We start from the raw sequence: 19,528 nt of genomic DNA on the forward strand, positions 1-19,528 counted from the left end.
GTTTCTGCCATCCATCCATCCACTCTGCTATGGAGAGATCTTTCCACAAGACAAATGTGTCAAGGTCAAAAGCCCTCTGATACTCACCCTGGGGAAAGGCCAAACCTTTCCCCAGGAAAGGATGGACTCCAGGATCCTAAACATCCCTCCAGTTTCATCTTACCTCCTTCTGTTCCCACTGCAGCCACAACACAGGCTCCGCTCTGCCTTAGGTATCCAGACAGGTAACTATGCTGTTCCTGTCTGTCCTACTAATTCATGCAGCCGCTTCCACTAGGAAACACTCCCAGATTGCCCTACCAATCTTGAAGAGGAGCTCCAGAGCCTCCATGAAAACATTCACCTCCCAGGCCTGGGGTATCTTCATTTGTCTTCCGTGCCCCTGATTAAACGGACATTTCTCCACCCAGGCTCTTTGCCGGATGCCTTGGCAGAGAAGGTTGGGATCAGTAAAAGACTGTGGAGTGGGCCTGATGTCAACTCTGGGATCACAGGCAAGACACCAGGACACCAGGAACTTCCAATTTCTCCAGAGCAGCAAACATGGGTCCCCCGCGCTGGCCGGCCCCCTCCCCCTTGCTTATCTCTGAGCTCAGGCTGCCGATGAACCAGCCACCTCCCTGGCCCCGGGTGGGCTTGGAAGGCGCGGTGAAGCAGGTGCGGTAGGACCTGGACTTTAAAATCTGAGTTGGAGCGTGGCGTCAGGAACAGAGTGGGCATGTGTGTGCGTGTAAGGAAGGAGGGTGGTGGGGTATTAAACCGTTCTCTTTCCCCAGCGGCTGCTGGGTCTCACGTGCTTTGAGTCAGGGCACCAAAGCTGTCTAGTGACTGTGGCTTTTTCCTCTCCCTCGGGGGCACCCACCCAGCGCCCCGGGAGCGCTTGAATGAATGCGGGAGGCCCGGCGCGCATGAATGAGTGCGTGAGGGAGGGAGAGCGGGCACCAGCGGGCAGAATGGTGAATGGCGACCGCGCCGCTCCGGCACAGGGGGCGCGGGCGCGGGTTCCACTTCCCTCTCCCGCCAGCTGGTGGCCTCGACAAGGTGGCGGCGCCGGCAGCGGCCCGGGCTGGGACGGCCGGGGCGCGGGATGGAGGGGGAAGGGGCGTTCCCGGCGGCCGCGCCTTCCGCGGCTATTGGATTAGTGGCCTTCAGGGATGAGCTCAGCCGGATCGGCTTTCAGCTGCAGCCTCCGGGCCGGCCGGGAAGGCGGGGAGCGGGCGGCGGCGGCGGAGGGGGAGGCGGTAGCGGCTGCAGCATCCAGAGCTGGCCGCGGCGGCCGGCGCGTCCCGCGCACAAAGGCGCCCAGCCCCTGGGGAAGGCGATGAGCGCACGGCAGCCCGGGCCACAGCTGCAGCCACCGCTGCGCGCGCCCAGGGCTCTGGGGAAGACGCTGGGCGCGCCGGGGGCCGGCGGCCGAGGTGCGGCCGGTGCGCCCTGAGCGCGGGACTCGCCGCCCTGCAGGTCAGACGCCAGGCTCCGGAGCGGCTCCCCACGATTGGCGCAGTGAGGTGACCCCCCACGACCTGGGCCCGACCCCCGGTGCCGTCTCGTCGCGCCTGAGCGCCAACTTCGCCAAGAACGCTCCCAACTCCAGGCCACCGTGCCTGGCAGAGAGGGCGCTGCTGCTGGGCACCAGCTCTGAGGACGCGCTGCTGGCTCTGGGGAGGAAGTCAGCATCTGCGGGGTCCCTCGGGCGCCCCTGAGTGGGCGACAGCCGCAGCAGACGTCTCTGCCGGGAGTCCGCGACCTGCCAGCTCTGGGGATTCCTCCCGGGCAGGCGCTCGCCCTCTGTTTTATGGTGAGTGTCTTCCAGCTCCTGGTCAGGGGCGATCGGGGGGCCGGGGGCGGAGATGGGGCCGCGCGGACTTGGTGCGGACGCGCACTCTTCACAGCCGGCGCTCCTGGCGTCGGTCTGGTCCGGGTCCCCGGGAATCCCTCTCTCTGCGGATTGTGGCGGTCGGTGCCGGTTGGCGTGCGCGCAGCCCCTGGGCGCTGGAGACAGCCTCTGGGTTCGAAGCCCGCTGATTCTCCGTGGAGTGGAGACAGCGTACCCCCAAAATGTCTCCAGAGTCACCCCGCCTGGGTTTGGGTCTAACATCGGTCAATCGTTGGCTGGGTGACCTTGGGCAAGGCACCAGATCTCGGTTTTCTCATCCGTAGAATGGGGATGATAGTTGAGCCCGTTTTGCAAGTGGATGGGGAGGGTCCGTGGGATAGTACGCAGCCCTGTGCCTGGCACACAGGAAGCACTCCATCATACGTTAGCTAGCGTTATTATGAGCTCTGTGAACCCCAGGATGTCACCCAACTTTCCAGAGTGACTGCAATTCCCTTGTCTGTAGAATGAGGACCGCCATCCCTGGGTGGTCGGTTGGCCCAGAGTGGTGGAAGTTAAAGCGCCCGGCACGCCGTAGGCACTGGTTTGGCTGTGGCCGTTGTGATCCTTTGTAACTGACGGTGGGGGTGAAGCCGATCGCATGGCCCCGACCAGCTCTCGGGCCACTTCCCCGCCTTGCTTGTGGACAAACTTGGCTATGCTGAGGAAGGGAGGGGGAGTCAGGAACTCCAGGAGTCCTGGGCGCGGGGCTCTGGGAAGGGGAGAGGAGCCTGAGCTCGCGGCCAATGTGTCCGCCCTGGTCACGCTGGACGAGCCACCGGCTGCGAGCCAGGGGAGGACGCCCGGTCCCAGACCTCTGAATGGCTGGAGAAGCTGGGGGAGTGGTTGCTCTCGCCGCCCCGTGCCCAAGCGGATAGGAAGACAGAAGGGGTCACTTTTTACCGCTGTCTAGAGGAGATGCAGAACTCTGGGCTCTGGAATCGGACTTGGGTTCGAATTGTGCTTCCACCAGCTCAGCGCTGTGACCTTGAGCAAGTTCTCTACCGTCTCCCAGCTCTTCTGCGCCCCACCCTCCTCTGTTGGGATTGGGGTGTGAACATAGGAGCTTTCTCCTCTTAGGATTCTGATCCCTCTACACACCCATTCATCTGTCCCCCGAAATTTGATGAGCCTAAAGTGAACTGGCTCAGGTGAAAGCTATTAAAAGGAGAATTGGCATCTACGCATAGGAAGCGATCCTAGCACCAGTTAGCACCCGTCTCTCTCGTCCCTGTTTCCCCACTTTGGTGTCTCTGTTCCCCCATCTAACTCCTGCAGCCTCTGTCACTCAGGCTGATGGTGGAGGAAGGAGGAGAGATCCTAATCCTTTCCCCAAATTCCTCCTGGAAAACCTTTATTATTTTTTAGGGCTACAGATAAACCCTGTTTGCAGAAAACAAAATGTCAAAAAGCATGATATAAATGTTCTTTACATAAAGGCATATTCTGCGACTCATACCCCTGACTCTCCCTTTACCAATGGCAAACAAAATCCAATTCACCAGCTATTCCATTCAAATATCCCTCCAGTTTATTCAGTGACATAAAAATAAAATCTGCAAGGAAAAGAAATCACCATGAACAGTCAAAAAATCTAGGGCAAACCAGAGAAAGAATTGCCACTCCTATAGCAGTGGGCCCGTCTCTGTAAATGTGTAAAAGATGCTCCAAGTCAACAAAACGGACAAAAACTACAGACAATCCACACACACAACAACAAACTAGGAATAACACTAAAACCCATTCCAGGTGCTCTGCCTTACTTGATAAGAAAAAAATGTACACTGAAGGTAGAAGATTCAGTTCTTCAGACAGCAGATTAACAAGCAGTAATAACCACTTATTAAAGTGGAAATAGATCAAATGCCTCCCTAGCTATGAACCATGGGTAAAATCTACATACCTCCAGGGCCCTCTAGGCCTGGTTACTGCCCCCCCACAACCCTCACTCCTTTGTCACCACTGGCCTCTGTCACCACCCCCTAACCACTCAGGGCTTCTTGGTTTTGCTCCGGTACTTCAAGGGCTATTCACTAGCTGGCCTCCCTGGAATACTTTTTGTCCTGGCTTCCCATAGAACTGGAACCATCTGTCCATGTAAGCCTGCCCTTGGATGGCTTCGTTCTTCCACAAGGAAGTGGTCAAGCCCAGGCCAGTGTGGATTCCTTGCCTTTCGGGGGAAAAGACCCAATGCAACCCCTTATACCCTAACTACTTAGTTGCTTCTAAGTTGCCTGGTCTGTCCTGTCATGTTCGTGTTTTGAAAGTTTCCTTCTCAGCTGTTACAGGAACGAAGGTCTCAGGCACCCTCCCAGCTAGACGTGAAAGTCAGGAAGGTGGTGGGACCTAGATTCAAGTCATCAGACTTCTCTCATGGTAGTCATTAAACCTAAGAAAGTGTGTAATGTGTGCGCTTAACTTACGTGAGCATGACCACACAAACATCATCTTACAAAAAAGATGGATCAGGACTGGGCCTGGTGCGTCTCACCTGTAATCCCAGTGACTTAGAAGGCAGACATCGGAGGATTGCTGTTGGAGGCCAACCTCAGGCAAAAAGTTAGTAAGACCCTCTCAACAAACAAGCTGAGCGTGGTGGCATGCAGCTGTTATCTCAGCTATGTGGGAGGCCTACGTAGGAGGATTTCAGTCTGAGGCCAGCCCACACAGAAAGCAGGAGACCCTATCTGAAAAATAACTTAAAGCCAAAAAGGACTGGAGGATATGGCTCCAGGTGTAGAGTACTTGCTAGGCCCTGAGTTCAAAATCCTAGTGCTGCCAAAAAGAGAGAAGAAAAAAAATCAATCATAAAGCATTAAAAATTCAGCAACACATTTTAAATAAAATGTGGTCCCTATCTAAGCTGACCAGGTTTCCTCCTGCTGTTCAGAAACAGGGATTTGCCTTGAGGCTGCAGGCAGCAGCTGTGAGGCTCATCCTTTGGGAAAGGGAACTGCACACCCGAATGAGTTATAGTGAGCTTTGAGGGCCTTCAAGAAAGCATTACAGGCAGAAATCTTTCCAGACTGCATGTGACTTTTGCTTCACAACTTAAAGCCCATTTATTTAAAAAAAAAGTACCTGAATTGTCAAAAAAAAATTTTGTTGGTAAAAACACAAGGCATGCAGGAGGTTAAAGTGTATTATATTATATAGTCCTTCTTCAGCCCATGCAGCCAGAGGCAATGGGGACAGGCTGTATGCTGGTCTTGGAGACAGACACTAGTGAGACCCACTGAGCCTGGCTAGAAACACAGCATGTGGTACAGCAGACCAACAGCTAGGACGAGGAGTGGAGGGAAGAGGCCACGGTGGGCTGCAGGACTGCCTAGGAATGCCAGCCAGGCAGCAAGGGTGGGGAGGCCCAGGATGCCCCAGGTGTGATGGGGATGTGCCACCTTAACCACTCTGAGGTGGTTGAGCCACAATGAGAGACCATGGGAGGAATAAGCAAGAGCAAGAGTGGGCACCCTTGGGTGCCAGCCTAGGAGTGGAGGCTTAAAGAAGCAGGAAGGTGGGCAGCTTGGTCAGATTTGCCCTCTCAGCAGCATGAAGGATGGGTTGGGGGGTAAAGGCTGGAATCACAGAGACCCCTTGGGAGACCCCTGTAGTGGTCCAGACAAGGTCTGAACCAAGGAAGAGGGAGACTGAGGCTGGATGCCCTCAGAAGCAGGAGGGGCAGAGAGGACCCCGGGATACAGGAGACAGAAGAGCTGAGCTCAGCCAAGGACCCGTGATTCTGGGGTTCTAGTTGGGGGGCCACCAATGTCCCATAGCGCTGAGAGAGTGGGTCTGCCCACAGTGGGAGGCTTAGGGTGGAAAGAGGCCAGCTGGCTTACCAAGGTCACCTAAGCCACTCCATCTGGTGGCTCCATGCTTGTAGGAGGTGGCCTGGTGCTAAGGAGGGAAGGCAGGGCTGGAGACCCCACATAACGACACCTGCCAAGGGCCTCTGGTGCAATTACTAAGGACAGCGTGCATGGAGCGGAGGAGCCGAGTGTGACGACGTCACCTTGGGGGTCACAGGTGGGAAAGCTGCCACTGTGTGAGTGCTACGCCTTGTGTGCTAGCATGTGCCGGGGTCCACATCACATACCTGGCTTCGAACACTGTGAAATGTCATTCATGGTAAACTTGAACCTGTCTTCCAGAAATAAGTGGGCTGCCTTACAGGGACATCCCACCTGTGAGTCACATTCTGTGACACAGATATGCAAGTCACACGTAGGTTGTTCTGGTGCTGAGGGGCCCTTCCCACATGTGGTCCCCGCCGCCTTTCTGCATCTCCCTTCCTCACTTCTTCCTTGCTTTCCCTTCCATGCCTGGTATCTCAAGCGCCCAGAGATGTCTCGGTCTTAGAACCCTTGGAGATCTCAGCAGGTTCTGGATCCCCTAGCTTCACCCTGAGGCCTGAACGGCAGGGGCAAAGTTGATCTCAGGAAATAAATAAGAGGTTGTTCATGAAAATAATTGTGTTCTCAGAATAGAAGTTTCCCCAGGGGCTCCACCAGGCCTCCCTCAGTCCCTCCTGGCGTGCTTTGCCCCACCCCAAGGCTAGCTGTCCTGCAGAACCATCTTCATGCACCCCGAGGTAGCCCCGTGGGCACAGGGCCAGCTGCACAATGACCAGGCCTGCCAGGATGGAGCACGGCCTCAGTGGCTTGGGGCTATGTCTCTTTCAAATGACCTTGCAAAGCATGCTGGCCTGATCACTGCCCAGCAAACCTCCCACATTGCAGTCCCTGCTCCCCTGGCTGGCTGACAACTGAGCTTCTACCTTGAGGGCCCTGCTCAGCCACGTGTGGGAGGATTGCCATGGAAACCCCGGGAGGAGGGCAGGCTGGGGAACCCTCATTGATTCAGCTCTAGGAAGACAGCGTGAGACAGTACCACCTGGAACTGGACAGATGGCCGTCTTTGTGAGCGCTGGGGGAGGAAAGGCTGGCCCGGCTGGTTGTAGCGTGAGCTCCCTGTGTGAATTATGGAAAAGTAAATGGACCTCTGTGAATAAAACCTTGGAGGCTCTTCAATTCATTCCCTGTTGGTGTGTTCATTATGAATGAGTGTCTTTTAATAAAACAGCCCCTCCACTCAGTATTTGCACCAAGAAAATATATCTATATATATTTTGGCAGTACTGAGGTTTTGAACTCAGGGCTTCACTTGAACTATGCCCCAGCCCTTTTTTGCCTTAGGTATTTTTTCAGACAGGTTCTTGTGTTTTTGCCCGAGGCCACCCTAGCTGGAGATCCTTCCTACTTACACCTTCTTCATAGCTGGCGTGTGACACCATGCTCAGCTTATTTATTGAAATGCGGGTCGTGCTACCTTTTTTATAATTAACCCTGGCTGGCCTCAAACCTCGACCCTCCTATCTATACTTCACACATAGCTGGGGATTACAGGCACTCACTACTATACTCAGCCCCAAGAAAATCTTAAAAACACGCCAGTTGAACTAGGGCTGGGCAAGTATCATTGGCATCATGGTACAGGGTGAAAATTGAGGAATAAAGACATTAAATGACTTGTTCAAGCTGGTGGATCTTGACATTCCTATCTCATCCCCAGGTGGAGGCTCCTCTGAGGCAGCACAGTATTTTATTCACTTGTTCACACCGTGTGTCCCAAAGATGCTCATCCACCATTGTTTTTCTAAACCAGGCTGGTGAGGATGGAGTCCTGGGAGCTCCAGTTGGCTGTCCCCAGGCTGGATCCTTGTGATGAGTGCTTTGGGGGAAAAAAGCACAGCGCTCTGGGAGCATGGGGCAGGGGATGGGGAGCCGGTGGTGGCAGCCGATCGGGGAAGTGAGGGACATTGAGAGGATGGAGGAAAGGGGTTCTCTAAGGGCAGTGGCCTGGGGGAGCATCTGGAACATTCTGGGAGGGCTAAGGTTAGGCTCAGCAGTGAAATTTCTCCTCAAAGGAGGGTTTTAAGCACTGAGCGTGATGGGATTGGGTTTTCCGAAGTGTGCTGTGCAGATGTGAAAGGAATTCCAGTGGCATCAAACAGCCTTTGTCATCGTGCACACCTGTCACCGGGCTGACCCCTTTGGTGTGGAAGTCGCTGGGTTTTATACTTTCCTGAAGCTGAGGGCCCCTTCCTCCGAGGGAGCATCGTTACTGCTGGTTAAAGGAAGATTTGAAACTTGCCCTAGCCCCTTGCCCCGCGACCTCAGCAAGTCTGAAGCCAGAGGCCACACCGAGGGGAGGGCCATGTCACTCAGTCACCCCCCAGCTTGCACCATCCTGCTCTGAGACTGTGATTTTCAGTTCCTGGGCCTCTGAGGTCAGTGCTCTTAATGGGGCGGCCTGATCACCCAGCCCTCCCTATTGTCCTGATGGGTGCTAACACTGCCCGGGTCCTGGGAAGTGACAACTTGAGGTTTTATTTTCTAGCTCAGCCATGACTGCAGCCATGGAGAGGGGCCTTCCTTGTCATCTGAGCATGGTGTCAGGCCCTGGGTTGGGTCTGGGGGTTACTGAGACATTCTGTGGCATGGGTCAATGGGCCCACTGTGTGCTGGGTTTACAGGTGGTGTAACTCCAATCAGGAAGTTGGAGTCTCTTGTATATCCTGTGGGCCTGGCCCTGTGCCGTGGGCTCTGCTAGAAACAAAGAAAGAAATATGGCAAGCTCCCACTGTCTCTGGTTGGAGAGGCAGGGCAGGGATGGAGCCTTGCATGGCCACTGCTGTGCCTCAGTACCCAGCCAAACAGCAGATATCCAGTAAGTGTTTGCTGAATGAATATCAGTGTGGGCTGGAAGCAGGGATGGTGCACATTGCATCTAACAAACAACAGACTGGATATAGCCAAGAGTAAGCAGCTCAGAGAGGGTGACTGTCAGTCAATGTAGCACAGCACACAGTGCCCTATGTCCCCAACTCTAGACTCCAACCCTGGCTCTTTCTGGCTCCACTATCTGAAAAGAGTCTGAGGGGGCTATGGGAAGTGGGAAAGGGGAACAAAATGTTAGAGAATGAAAAATATTGAAACAAGCTATCTATATACAAATATAATTAATGTACTGTACAGTAAGCTGTTGAACATAGGGGAGCAGGTGATAATGAGCAAGTAACTGGGGGGAGTAGGGAGGAGAGGGGGTTAATTTGATTAAAACACAATATATACAGGCCTGAAGAACCAACGAAAACACACTTAAAGAAATGAAGGCCAGTGCCTGTGGCTCACGCCTGTAATCCTAGCTACTCAGGAGGCAGAGATCAGGAGGATTGTGGTTTGAAACCAGCCAGGCAAATAGTTTACGAGACCCTATCTTGAAAAAAACGCATCACAAAAAAGGGCTGGTGGAGTGGCTCAAGGTTGAGGCCCTGAGTTCAAACCCTAGTACCGCAAAAAAAAAGAGAAAAGAAGGGTAAAATAGGTCTTTCCCGGGAGTGGGTGCAAGTGGGAGGGAATGAGCACTGGGCAGAGGTTGAAGGAGCCTGCTGGAGGCCCAGAGCATCTGGGCAGGCTTCTTGGAGGAGGCGGAACTCACCTTTATGAACAAATGCTCTTCCTCGGGGCTCCACCTCCAAATGGCTCACTGACACTGTGAATCCTGGGCATTCATTATAGACACTCGGTCCATAGCAGGAGGCATCCACATGGTAAATGGCAATGCCAGAGGAAGAGGACACGCAGGACTTAAAGGAGCCCTCACCTTTTACTGGGTGCCAGGTCAGCCCTGATGCTGGCAAAGGCAGGCAAGGTAAGCTAGTCAGTGGCACTTTCTGATGAGTCTCAGCGTGAAGTCCCTGCCCACAACCCCGTGGACAGGGCAATGTGGGAGTCCTGCCCTTCATGGTATGGCTTGCCATTAGTGGACAGGGACCCTGCACTGGGCGAGCAGTAAAGGGACACTATTTATATACCTACCTTATCACACCCCAGTGTGACACCCTTCAGGAGCCCTGCTTGCCACGACTAGGCAAAGACTTTGAGACTCCCTGGGGAGGGAGAGCCAAGTGCCTGTAAGAAGCCACCCCAGGGCTGCTGCTTTTAAACACTTGGAAGGCACCTCACTACCAACAGCAGCTCCAAAGTATATACAGGAAAACAAGTGTGTGTGGGGGGGGCTGTCACACAGAGCTAGTGACAGCACCATGGTGAGGGGTTGTTCTCTCTCTCTATGTGTGTGTGTGTGTATATATAAATATATATATATTTTTTTTTTTTTTTTTTTTTGCTGCACTGAGGTTTGAACTCAGGGCCTCACACTTGCTAAGCAGGCACTCTTACGGCTCGAACCACTCCGCCAGCGTTGAGAGGGACTATTTTAAACAGCATGGAGCAGATGTGAGAGCAGAGGTTAGTCCTGTGATGACCTTCTGGTTATCCTAACCCTGCTGCTTACTGGCCATGTGGCCCCAGGACACATTTTTCAACTTCTCTGAGCCTGTTTCCTCCTTTTCACAAAGGGACAGCACTGTCCACCTGGCAGGCCACCTGGCACACAGTAGGTGCTGGTATTTGAGCTAGTGATTGGGAGAGCAGTGAGGAGCTGAAACCCAGGGGAATTTGAGTTCAGGCTGCCGGGGGTGAGACCAGCTCTGCCATGTCTTAGCCATGTGACTTTGGTCAGGCTGCTTCCCTTTGAACCTCCATTTCGGGTCTGTTGGTGTGGGACAAGGTGGCAGATGCCTCTAGTCAGATGCCCTGGGGCACAAACTTGCAGATGCCTCCTTGCACACAGCAAATTCCAGGAGTTGCATCCCTGCTGCACCATCAGACCGTGCGCCCTCTCCTAAGTGGGCTCATCTCAAAGGCTGGTGAAGTCAGTGTGGACGTCTGAGATGAGCAAAGAGAAGCAAGTTATTTTTTAGGAACCATAGTGGGTGTCTTACAGACACATCTGGTCCTCAGTTCCATGTGGACCTTTTGGGTTAAATAGCTCCCCCTTCCTCAACCTTCCCCTTCCCCTTCTCCTCCCTCCTCCCTCATCTTTCCACAGTAATGGCAGTGCAGTACACACTTTGCTCTGCACCTTATTTATTTGACTTCATCTGAGTCTTCCAGATCAATACATTCTTGGTTTCAGCTGCATAATATTCCATTATAAAGATTTATCATTATTTTATCCTGTTTTCTGTCAGTTTTGCTATTACAATGCTGTTTGTGCATGTAATATGAACTATTTTGCACATTCGGAGAACATATTTAAAGAAACGGGGAAAGTAGAACTGCTGGAGCAAAGGGTATGTGCATTTGCAATTTTGGAAGATGGCACTGACTTGCTGTTCACTGAGTTACCCCAGCTGACATTTGGGGTGACAATGCATGAGTCTGTCACTCTTCTCTGCCTCGTCCAAGAAGGTGCTACCCAACTTTTTGACCTTTGCAAATCTGATAAACAAAAATGGCATTTCATAGAGGTTCTAAGCTGTGTCTCTCTCACTACGTACTTTCTAGAACCCTTCTCATCGAGCCGTTGCTCCCTCTTTTTGGTGTATCTCTTCACCTTTTGTATTTGGGTATGAGTGTAGCAGAAATTTGTGGCAATTTATGAAGCAAGTATCTCCCCATAATAAAACAGCAAATTTTAACTTTTTAATGAGTGCTTTTGCCATGCCACTTTGTGATTTCTCATTTTTAAATTTTATGCATGTACTCATGCTACTTTACTCTTTAAAATGAGTAGATTAAATGGTTTATATGTTTTTTAATTTAGTAGTCAAAGTCGTGCATTTAAAGGATACTTAGTACTAGGCAAAACTGTTACTTAATTTTAGGTGAAATAATCGAAATGAAGACCCATGAGGAATACCAATTTTAAAAGGACAATTCACCAATATTTTACAGACAAAAAAGAAAATGAAACATCCAAATCCTAACGTTGTCTATGTTAGATTAGTAAGTAATGAGGCGAAAGGCAAATTTTAGTTTTGGTTCATTTCTTGGCATTTCCTAATATTGGGAAGTGATTTAAGATTTTTTTCACAGAACTGGGAATTGTGCCCAGTACTTCTCAAAAACTACCATTTGTGTGATGCCCCTAGCTCTTTTGAGATTTTCTCTGGGCTGGCCTCAAACGTGTGATCCTCCTGCCTCAACCTCCCAAGTAGCTGGGACTTACAGGTGTGTGCCAGTACATCCAGCTAAGATTTTTAATTAATAGGCTTTATTTTTTGGAGTAGTTTGAAATTTGTAGAAAAACTAAACCAAACACTTATCAAACATACATGAGGCCCTGGGTTCAATCCCTCCCTAGCAGTGGGGAAAGAAAGAAGAAAGGGGAGGGGGAAGGGAGGGAGGGAGGAAAGAGAGAGAGAAGGAAAAGAGGGAGGGGAGAGACAGAAGGAAAAAAAGGAAGGAAGAAAGAAAGAAAAAGAGAGGAAGAGAGGAAAAGAGGAAGAGAGGAAGGAAGGAAGGGGAGAGAGAAAGGGGGAAGAGAGAAGGGAAAGGAAGGAAGGAAGGAAGGAAGAAAGGAAGAAAGGGAAGAAATGGAAGGAAGAACAGTAGGAAGGGAAGAAATGGAAGGAATGAAGGGGGGAAGTGGAGAGAAGGAGGAAAGAGTAAACCAATAGTGTAGAGCGATTTCATATACTCACCCCGTGAACACCCAGTTTTCCATATAATCAGCATCTTGCATTAGTGTTGTACATTTATCACAAATAAATCAATATCAATATGCTGTTATCAACAAAGTTCATACTTTGTTCAGATTTCCTTCATTTTTACCTAAAGTCCTTCTTCTGTCTCAGGACTCCATCTAGGACACCATGTTATATGTGGTCCTTACACCCTCCTGGGCCCTTCTTGGCTGGACACTTTCTCAGTCTTTCCGTGTTTTTAATGACCTTGACAGTTCAGGGGATTACTGGTCAGGTAACTTGCTGGACAGCCCCTCACTGGAATTCACTCTGTTCCATGATCAGACTAAGGGTGCATCTATCAACATGACAGATTTGGAGAACACACAGAAATATAATAACAAAGCAAATATAACATGATAGATGAGATTGGTTTACATGGTTTGTGTGTTTTATTGCTTTGTTTTTGCTTCGTGGTATTTTTCCCAAAGAGCCAGCTCTCGGGTTTTTGATTAGTCCCATTATTTTTCTATTTGATTATGTTTAGTTCATATAGTTTCGTTTTAAAACACATTAGCATGGCACACCAGCCATGGTTTCTCTGAGCTCTGCCTTAGAGGCAATCCGCAGGTTCTAATAGATGGAATTTTTTGGTTACTTTCTAAATATTCTGCAATTTTATATGGATTTTTTTTAATCTGAGTTGTTTAAAGAGAAGTTTTTAAAATGTCCGAGTGGTAGGATTTAGTGATCCATGGCTTTGTGACCTTTTTCCTTTTTTTTTCCGTTACCAGGCTCTGTATTATTTTTGGTTTTTGATGTTTTATTCGTGGGAATAAAACTTACGGGAATGTATTTGATGGCTTGATGAACTCCTGAAAGAAGACAAACTCTTTGTTTTCAAGGTACAGAAGATGATATGTACCTCAATTTGTTCTGTCTTTTTAATTATGTAAGTTTGGCTTTTCTACTTAATTTGGCTAATTGATCTGTCAGGAGCCAGAAGAGGGGAATTATAATTACCTGCCCCTGAGGTGTTTCTGGCTAATGTGCCCCCTCTATTTCCCATAGGTTTTGCTCTGAATTATGGTGTTATTATTAGGTGTATTAGGCCTTCAACTGTGGATCATATTCTGTATTATTGTAAGGTTTCTTTGCCTCATTTAAAACCTTTTGCCCCACACCAGCTGTACCGCCTGGTTAAGGCTCCTCCTCAGTGTGGGTTGACCTTGGTTGGTTCTGTGTTCGTCCTCGGATTTTCACCACAGCTGAGTCACTGCGTTGGGGTCATCTCTTACATGTAGAGTACAGCTGAGGATTTTGTCTTGTCTCCCATTCTGGAGTCTTTCCTTTCTAGTAATTTATTATGGCTGTTCATTATCATGGTTCCTACCTCGGTCTTAATTTTATTCTCACATTTTATGTCTATGTCTGTTTACTTCATATTGCTTCTTAAAACCAAAACCTTTCAAATGTGGTCTTATTTTACTTTGTGTTGTGTTCCTTCTGACAATTTGGAAGGTTTGTATTTTACTTTTAGTGATAGAGGTTATCTGAAATAACTATATAAAGGAAATTAAATTTTTGTTTGATTGTTTTGAGACAGGCTCTCACTATGTAGCCCAGGTTAGCCTCAAACTGAGTCATCCTGCCTCAGCCTTCTGAGTACTGGGATTATAGGTGTGTGCCACCATACCTGGCTGAATTTATTTTTTTGTTTAAACTGTACTAGTTGTCATCTTTCTAAAATAGGCATTTTTTTGTTATTTTCTAGGTATTCTGTGACTTTATATGGATTTTTGTATCTGAGTTGTTTAGAAAGACAACTTTTTTTTTAATGTCTAGTTGGCAAGGTTTTGTGACTCATAATTTTGTGATTAGTTTCTTCTTTTTTTTCTTTGAAATCTGAGTGGGATTATCTATAACCCCATAACTCTTGCACTCTTTGTGCCTGCAAAATTCGTTTGCAGATTTGATCACAATTTTTATCTGCTTTGTGACAGTTTTTTAAAATGATGACTTTTTTCATTTGTCATGGTTCTCCCCCTTCCCCGTTCTTTTATTCCTTTTATTTTTCTAAGAACATCTTAAACTGTATCTGTGTTGGTTCCTCTGTGAAAGAGGTGAACTCTCTTGGATGGGGATTTTGCAGGCAGTGTGTTCAGAGGTCATGAATTACCCAAGGATGACACAATTGCTCCCTGGTTCACAGAAACTAGGTTCCCAAAATTGTGATAGTGATTTTGCTTCTGTGGTAGTGTCTTTGCTTCTTCTCAGGCAGCAGAGATCTGTAAGCTGTGAGCTTCCCCCACCCTGCCTCACCAGCACACTGCTTCCTGGGAAGATGGCAGCTCTGTGGCTTCCTCCATTAGTCCTCTCCTCCTCTTCCCTCAAGCTTTTGGAGTCTGGCTCCCACTGTCAGGCTGCATCCTGTGCTTTTGTTGCTCCTGATTAGGAACCTTTGTTTTCTTCCTTCAGGAATGACCGCTGCTGGCTGGCTCTACCAGACTCTCCCAGAGCCACAGGTGGCTTCTTGAGGGGTTCTCCCATCAGCTTTCGATCTTCTGCCTTGGAGTGTTTTCAGTAGCCTTTCCTTATAAGCTGTGGTTTGGGTCACAAGAGTGTTCTAGGTTTGCTGAAGAGGAAATTTGTATTTCCGTTTCTCTTTCTCCTTGATTGTGAGTGATTTCAGATATGAAAATAGGAAACTTTATTCTGCCATCTTAAAGCTGTCTAGTGTTGCGAATTTTGATGTGTTCTAGTATTCTCTCAGATGGAATGTCAGCATTCTGAATAGGGTTCACAGGTGATGCTGAAGTCTGACAACAGCAAGAATAGGAGTTGAGCATAAAATTTGAGGTTACCAAAGAAACCCACACCATCCCTGTCCTCTCTGCGTGCTGGCAGAGTTCTTTCCTTCCCCACCTGGACTTTGACTGAGGTGCGCCACTTTCGGGATGGTGAATTAGTCAGTTGCTATGATAAAATGACTAAGAAAAGGATTTATTTTGGTTCATGCTTTAAGAAGTTTCAGTTCATCGTGGCAGGAAGGATGTGGTAGACAGAGCAGCTCACATCATGGTGGCCAGGAAGCAGAGAGAGAGAATGCCTGGTCTAATGGGCTTTCTTTCTTCTTCGCTTTTATACCATCCAGGCACCCAGGCTAAGGAATGGTGTGGAAATCATTCAGAGTGGGTCTTCCCCCTTTAGTTAATCCTGTAGAAACACCTGCATAGACACAACCCAGAGGCGCACTCTACTGATCTCCTAGGCACTTCTCAGTTCAATCAAGTTGACAATCAAGATTAACCACCACAAAGTACATTCACAGCTGGAATACATTGAGAAATTGACTTTGGAATTAAAAATGAAAGACAGGACTGTAAAATAGGTACAGTGTGTGTGTTGAGGGGTTACTTGTGGGATGGTGAATAGAGGAGATGAGGGTGAGGGAACATGGTTGACGGGCTTCATACGCATATACAAAATAGAATGAGGAAACCCTTTGCAATTGCTTTAAGTGGGGTGGGGCAGGGGTTGTGGAGGGGAGGTGATGGGGCAATCTGACCAATGTACAATGTAAGGTTAATGGGAATTGGCACAATGAATTCCTCCTGTACAATGAACATATGCTAAAACTGAAAAAAAAAAGATTAACCATCACCACCCCCATCAACCTGATACCAAAACACATCTCCACATATATATATACACACACATATATTTACACATATATACACACACATATATTTACACATATATACACGTGTGTATATATATATATACACTCACACACACACACACACACACGTATACATAGCACTTCATCCCTGGTTCCCAAAAGATTCATGTCCATCTCATAAGGCAAAATGCATTTTGTTCACCTCCAAGAGTTCTCAAACTCTCCATAGTTCCAACATTGTTTAAAGGTTCAAGTCCAAAGACTCTGCTGAGACTCAAGGCAAACTCTTAGCTATGAGCCCCTGTAACACAAAAACAAGTTACGTACTCCCAAGATGCAACAGGACAGAGTGAAACATCCCCATTCCAATGGGAGGGTTGAAGGCATAGAAAGGGGGAATGGGACCAAAGCAAGACCAAAACCCAACAGAGCAAGCATTAAATCCCATAACTCCATGTCCAGCCTCTGGGACACATGCTATCACTATTTGAGCTCCAAAGGCTTGGGCAGCCTCACCCCAATGACTTTGTCATTTGTAGCCATGGGGACTGTCTTTTGGGCTGGCTATGGTTTCCTCAGCAGATGTCCCACATACCTGCATGTCTAACTTGCTGGGATCTCCATTGCATCTGTGGCCTTACTCTCGCAGTGTTGCCTTCAGGGAGTCCAAACCTGTCACACATCTATGGCATTCCAGTCTTTCCTTTGAAGTCTAGGTGGAAGCCTCCATGACCCTGCATTCTGCAAGCTTACAAAATCAAGCTGCAAGCTTGAGTGATAGCCAGGCTCACTTGGACTATAGCTGCAGTGGCCTCAGAATGTCTGGATTGCTAACCATAAGGGAAACACATCCCTATGTCCCCTGCACAAGCAGAGCACCCTGGAACTCTCTTCTCAAAGCAAAGTCTTTGAAAAGAGTTAAAACCTTTACACTGGAGCCTGAGGTGGGCAGGGTCCAGCCAATTCCTGAGATGTCCTCAAGGCATCTTTCTTACTGTCCTGATACAAGGTACCTGGCTTCTTTTAATGGCCCTCATCTCTTCAACAACCACACTTTCCTGGTCCCAACTTGACACACCTCTTTTCTGCAAGTTTTTCAAACTTTTCTACTCTGCTTTTTGCTCCCAATTCTCATTGTAAATCTGACTAAAAGGAGCTAACAAAACCCAGACCCATTGCCACAGCCTGAGTGCTGGGCTGCTTTGAGACCTCCTCTGTCATCTTTAAACTCAGCCGCTTGCAAAGTCCCAGGGCCTGGGCAAAAATTCACACAAGTTCTTTGCCAAAATTAACATAAATGGCTTCTGGTTCATTTCCCAGTAGAGTCCTTCATGAGCACAGCCTTTGCTACCTACACTTCTGTCAGCATTCTGGTCTTCTGAGCTCCCACCAGAATCACCCAGAATGTTCTGCTTACAGCACACAAGGCTTTTTCTAGCCCACTTCTCCAAATTCCTCATACAAACCAGTTCCTCAGGCTTCAGAACCACTTGGTCAGGAATAGTACAGCAACAGACCCACTCTCCTACTCCCAGTGTCAATTTTCTATATTAGTCAGACTTTCCTCACTGTGACAAAATGTCTGAGAAAACAACTTAGGGGAGGAAGGATTTATTTTGGCTCATGGTGGTTTTAGAGGTTGCAGTTCATCACACAGCGAGGGTGTGGCAGAGCAGAGCAGCTCACATCATGGTGGCCAGGAAGCAGAGAAAGAGAGAGAGAGAGAAAGAGAAGAGAGAATGCCTAAGTTAGCTGGCTTTCTCTTTCCTGTTCTCCCCCCCACATACACACATTCCATCCATCTGGTCTCCCAGCCTATGGGATTGTCCAGTCCACATTTTGGATGGATCTTCCACCCTTAGTTAGTCCCTTCTAGAAATGCCCTGGAAGACAACCCAGAGGTGAGCTTTACTAATTTCCTAGGTGCTCCTCAATCCAATCAGGTTGCCAATCAAGATCAAGGATCACAGATAGAAAAAATCTTGGACAGATAGAACAGGGCATGAAAAACATCCTCTGTGTCTTTGTCTGTCTTGGGGAAGTTGTTCTGAGCACAGCACCTCTTGGGCCATGGAGGGGAAGCCACCTGCCCTCAGGAGGAGCCTGCAAGGCCCAGCTTTCCTCTTCCCATCCCAGGCATCTTGGGTTCTGGCTGGCCCTCTAATGGAAAGTCCTTCCTCCTTGAAAACCAGAATCCTGCATCAGGGGGTGCTAACCAGGGTAAATGCTGTTAGTCATGTTTATACACCCAAATAAAGTACTGGTGCATCCAAGGGAAAGGGGTCCATGCAGGATGCCCAGAGAACAGAGCCAGAGAGAAAAACCTACGTGCGGGGTCCCAGGTCTGGCCCTTTATCATGTTGTCATTCAGGCACACTACCTGGAGTGAGGTGTTTATTCCTATTTTACAGATGAGAATACTAGAGTCTTAGGGAAGTTTAGAGTCACAGAGGTCAAAACAGAGGGATTCAGATGGAATTCTGTCTTGTTCCAGAGGTTGAACATCAGCTCCCTTCTCCTTCACCCTCATTTGTTTTCTCACAGAGACAGCACCCGATCTTCAGATGGTTGCCTTATGTCCTTGTCCCTGGGTGATCTTGCTGGATCCTTGATGTTTATCTTGCTCCTCAAGCCTGGCTATATTTTAGGATTTTTTTTTTTTGCAGTACTGGATTTGAACTCAGGGCCTACACCTTGAGCCACTCTACCAGTCCTTTTTGTGAAAGGGTTTTTGTTTTGTTTTTGAGATAGGGTCTTGTGAACTATTTGCCTGGGTTGGCTTTGAACCACGATCCTCCTGATCTCTGCCTCCTGAGTGGTTAGGATTATAGAAGTGAGCAACCGGTGCCCAGCTTTGGATAAGCTCCTCAAAGCAGCCAGGGCCTCATGTCTCAGCGAGCCACAGTTTCTCTGGGTTTGGTCGTTATTTCTAAAATGGTTACCTGTGATTTGCAGAGCACAGGCTCTGGCACCAGATCACCTTGGTTTGAATATTGGCGCCATCACTTATTAGCTGTGGGACTCTGTTTAGTTACTTGTGTCACTGCTCTGTGAGATGGAAATAATAGCATATGTATTATAGGGAGGTCTTAAGATTAAGTGAGTCTGGCATATGTCAGGTGTTAGATAAGTAGCAGATATGAAGATATTCGTTATTATTGTTGCTATGGTCAGCCAAGGCTTGGGCATAAATGAAGGAATGGGTAACTGACTTTTTTTTTTTTATTGTTGTCCTGGGTGGGGATACATTGTGGCATTTACAAAAGTTCTCACAATATATCAAATATGTGACAGTTGAATGTGCCCTCCATCATTCTTCTTTATTCCTCCCTTCCCCCATTCCTAGAATAGTTTCAACAGACACCATTTTTTCCTGTTTATACATGTGTACACTGTATTTGCACCACGTTCACTCTCCCATCCCCCTCGCCCTGTA

General features: G+C 48.7%; 1 protein-coding gene across 1 annotated transcript in view; it reads left to right on the top strand.

Moving 5' to 3' along the window:
- Positions 1 to 1,660: 1,660 nt before the first annotated feature.
- Spsb4 (splA/ryanodine receptor domain and SOCS box containing 4) overlaps positions 1,661 to 19,528 on the top strand; it is an 83,901-nt gene continuing 66,033 nt past the window's right edge. Inside the window, exon 1 of the mRNA XM_020170493.2 lies at positions 1,661 to 1,798. The gene's annotated coding sequence lies outside the window, so the exon portion shown is untranslated. The remainder of the gene's footprint in view (positions 1,799 to 19,528) is intronic.

The sequence above is a fragment of the Castor canadensis genome, chromosome 17, assembly GCF_047511655.1.
Source record: "Castor canadensis chromosome 17, mCasCan1.hap1v2, whole genome shotgun sequence".
Lineage (NCBI taxonomy): Eukaryota > Metazoa > Chordata > Mammalia > Rodentia > Castoridae > Castor > Castor canadensis.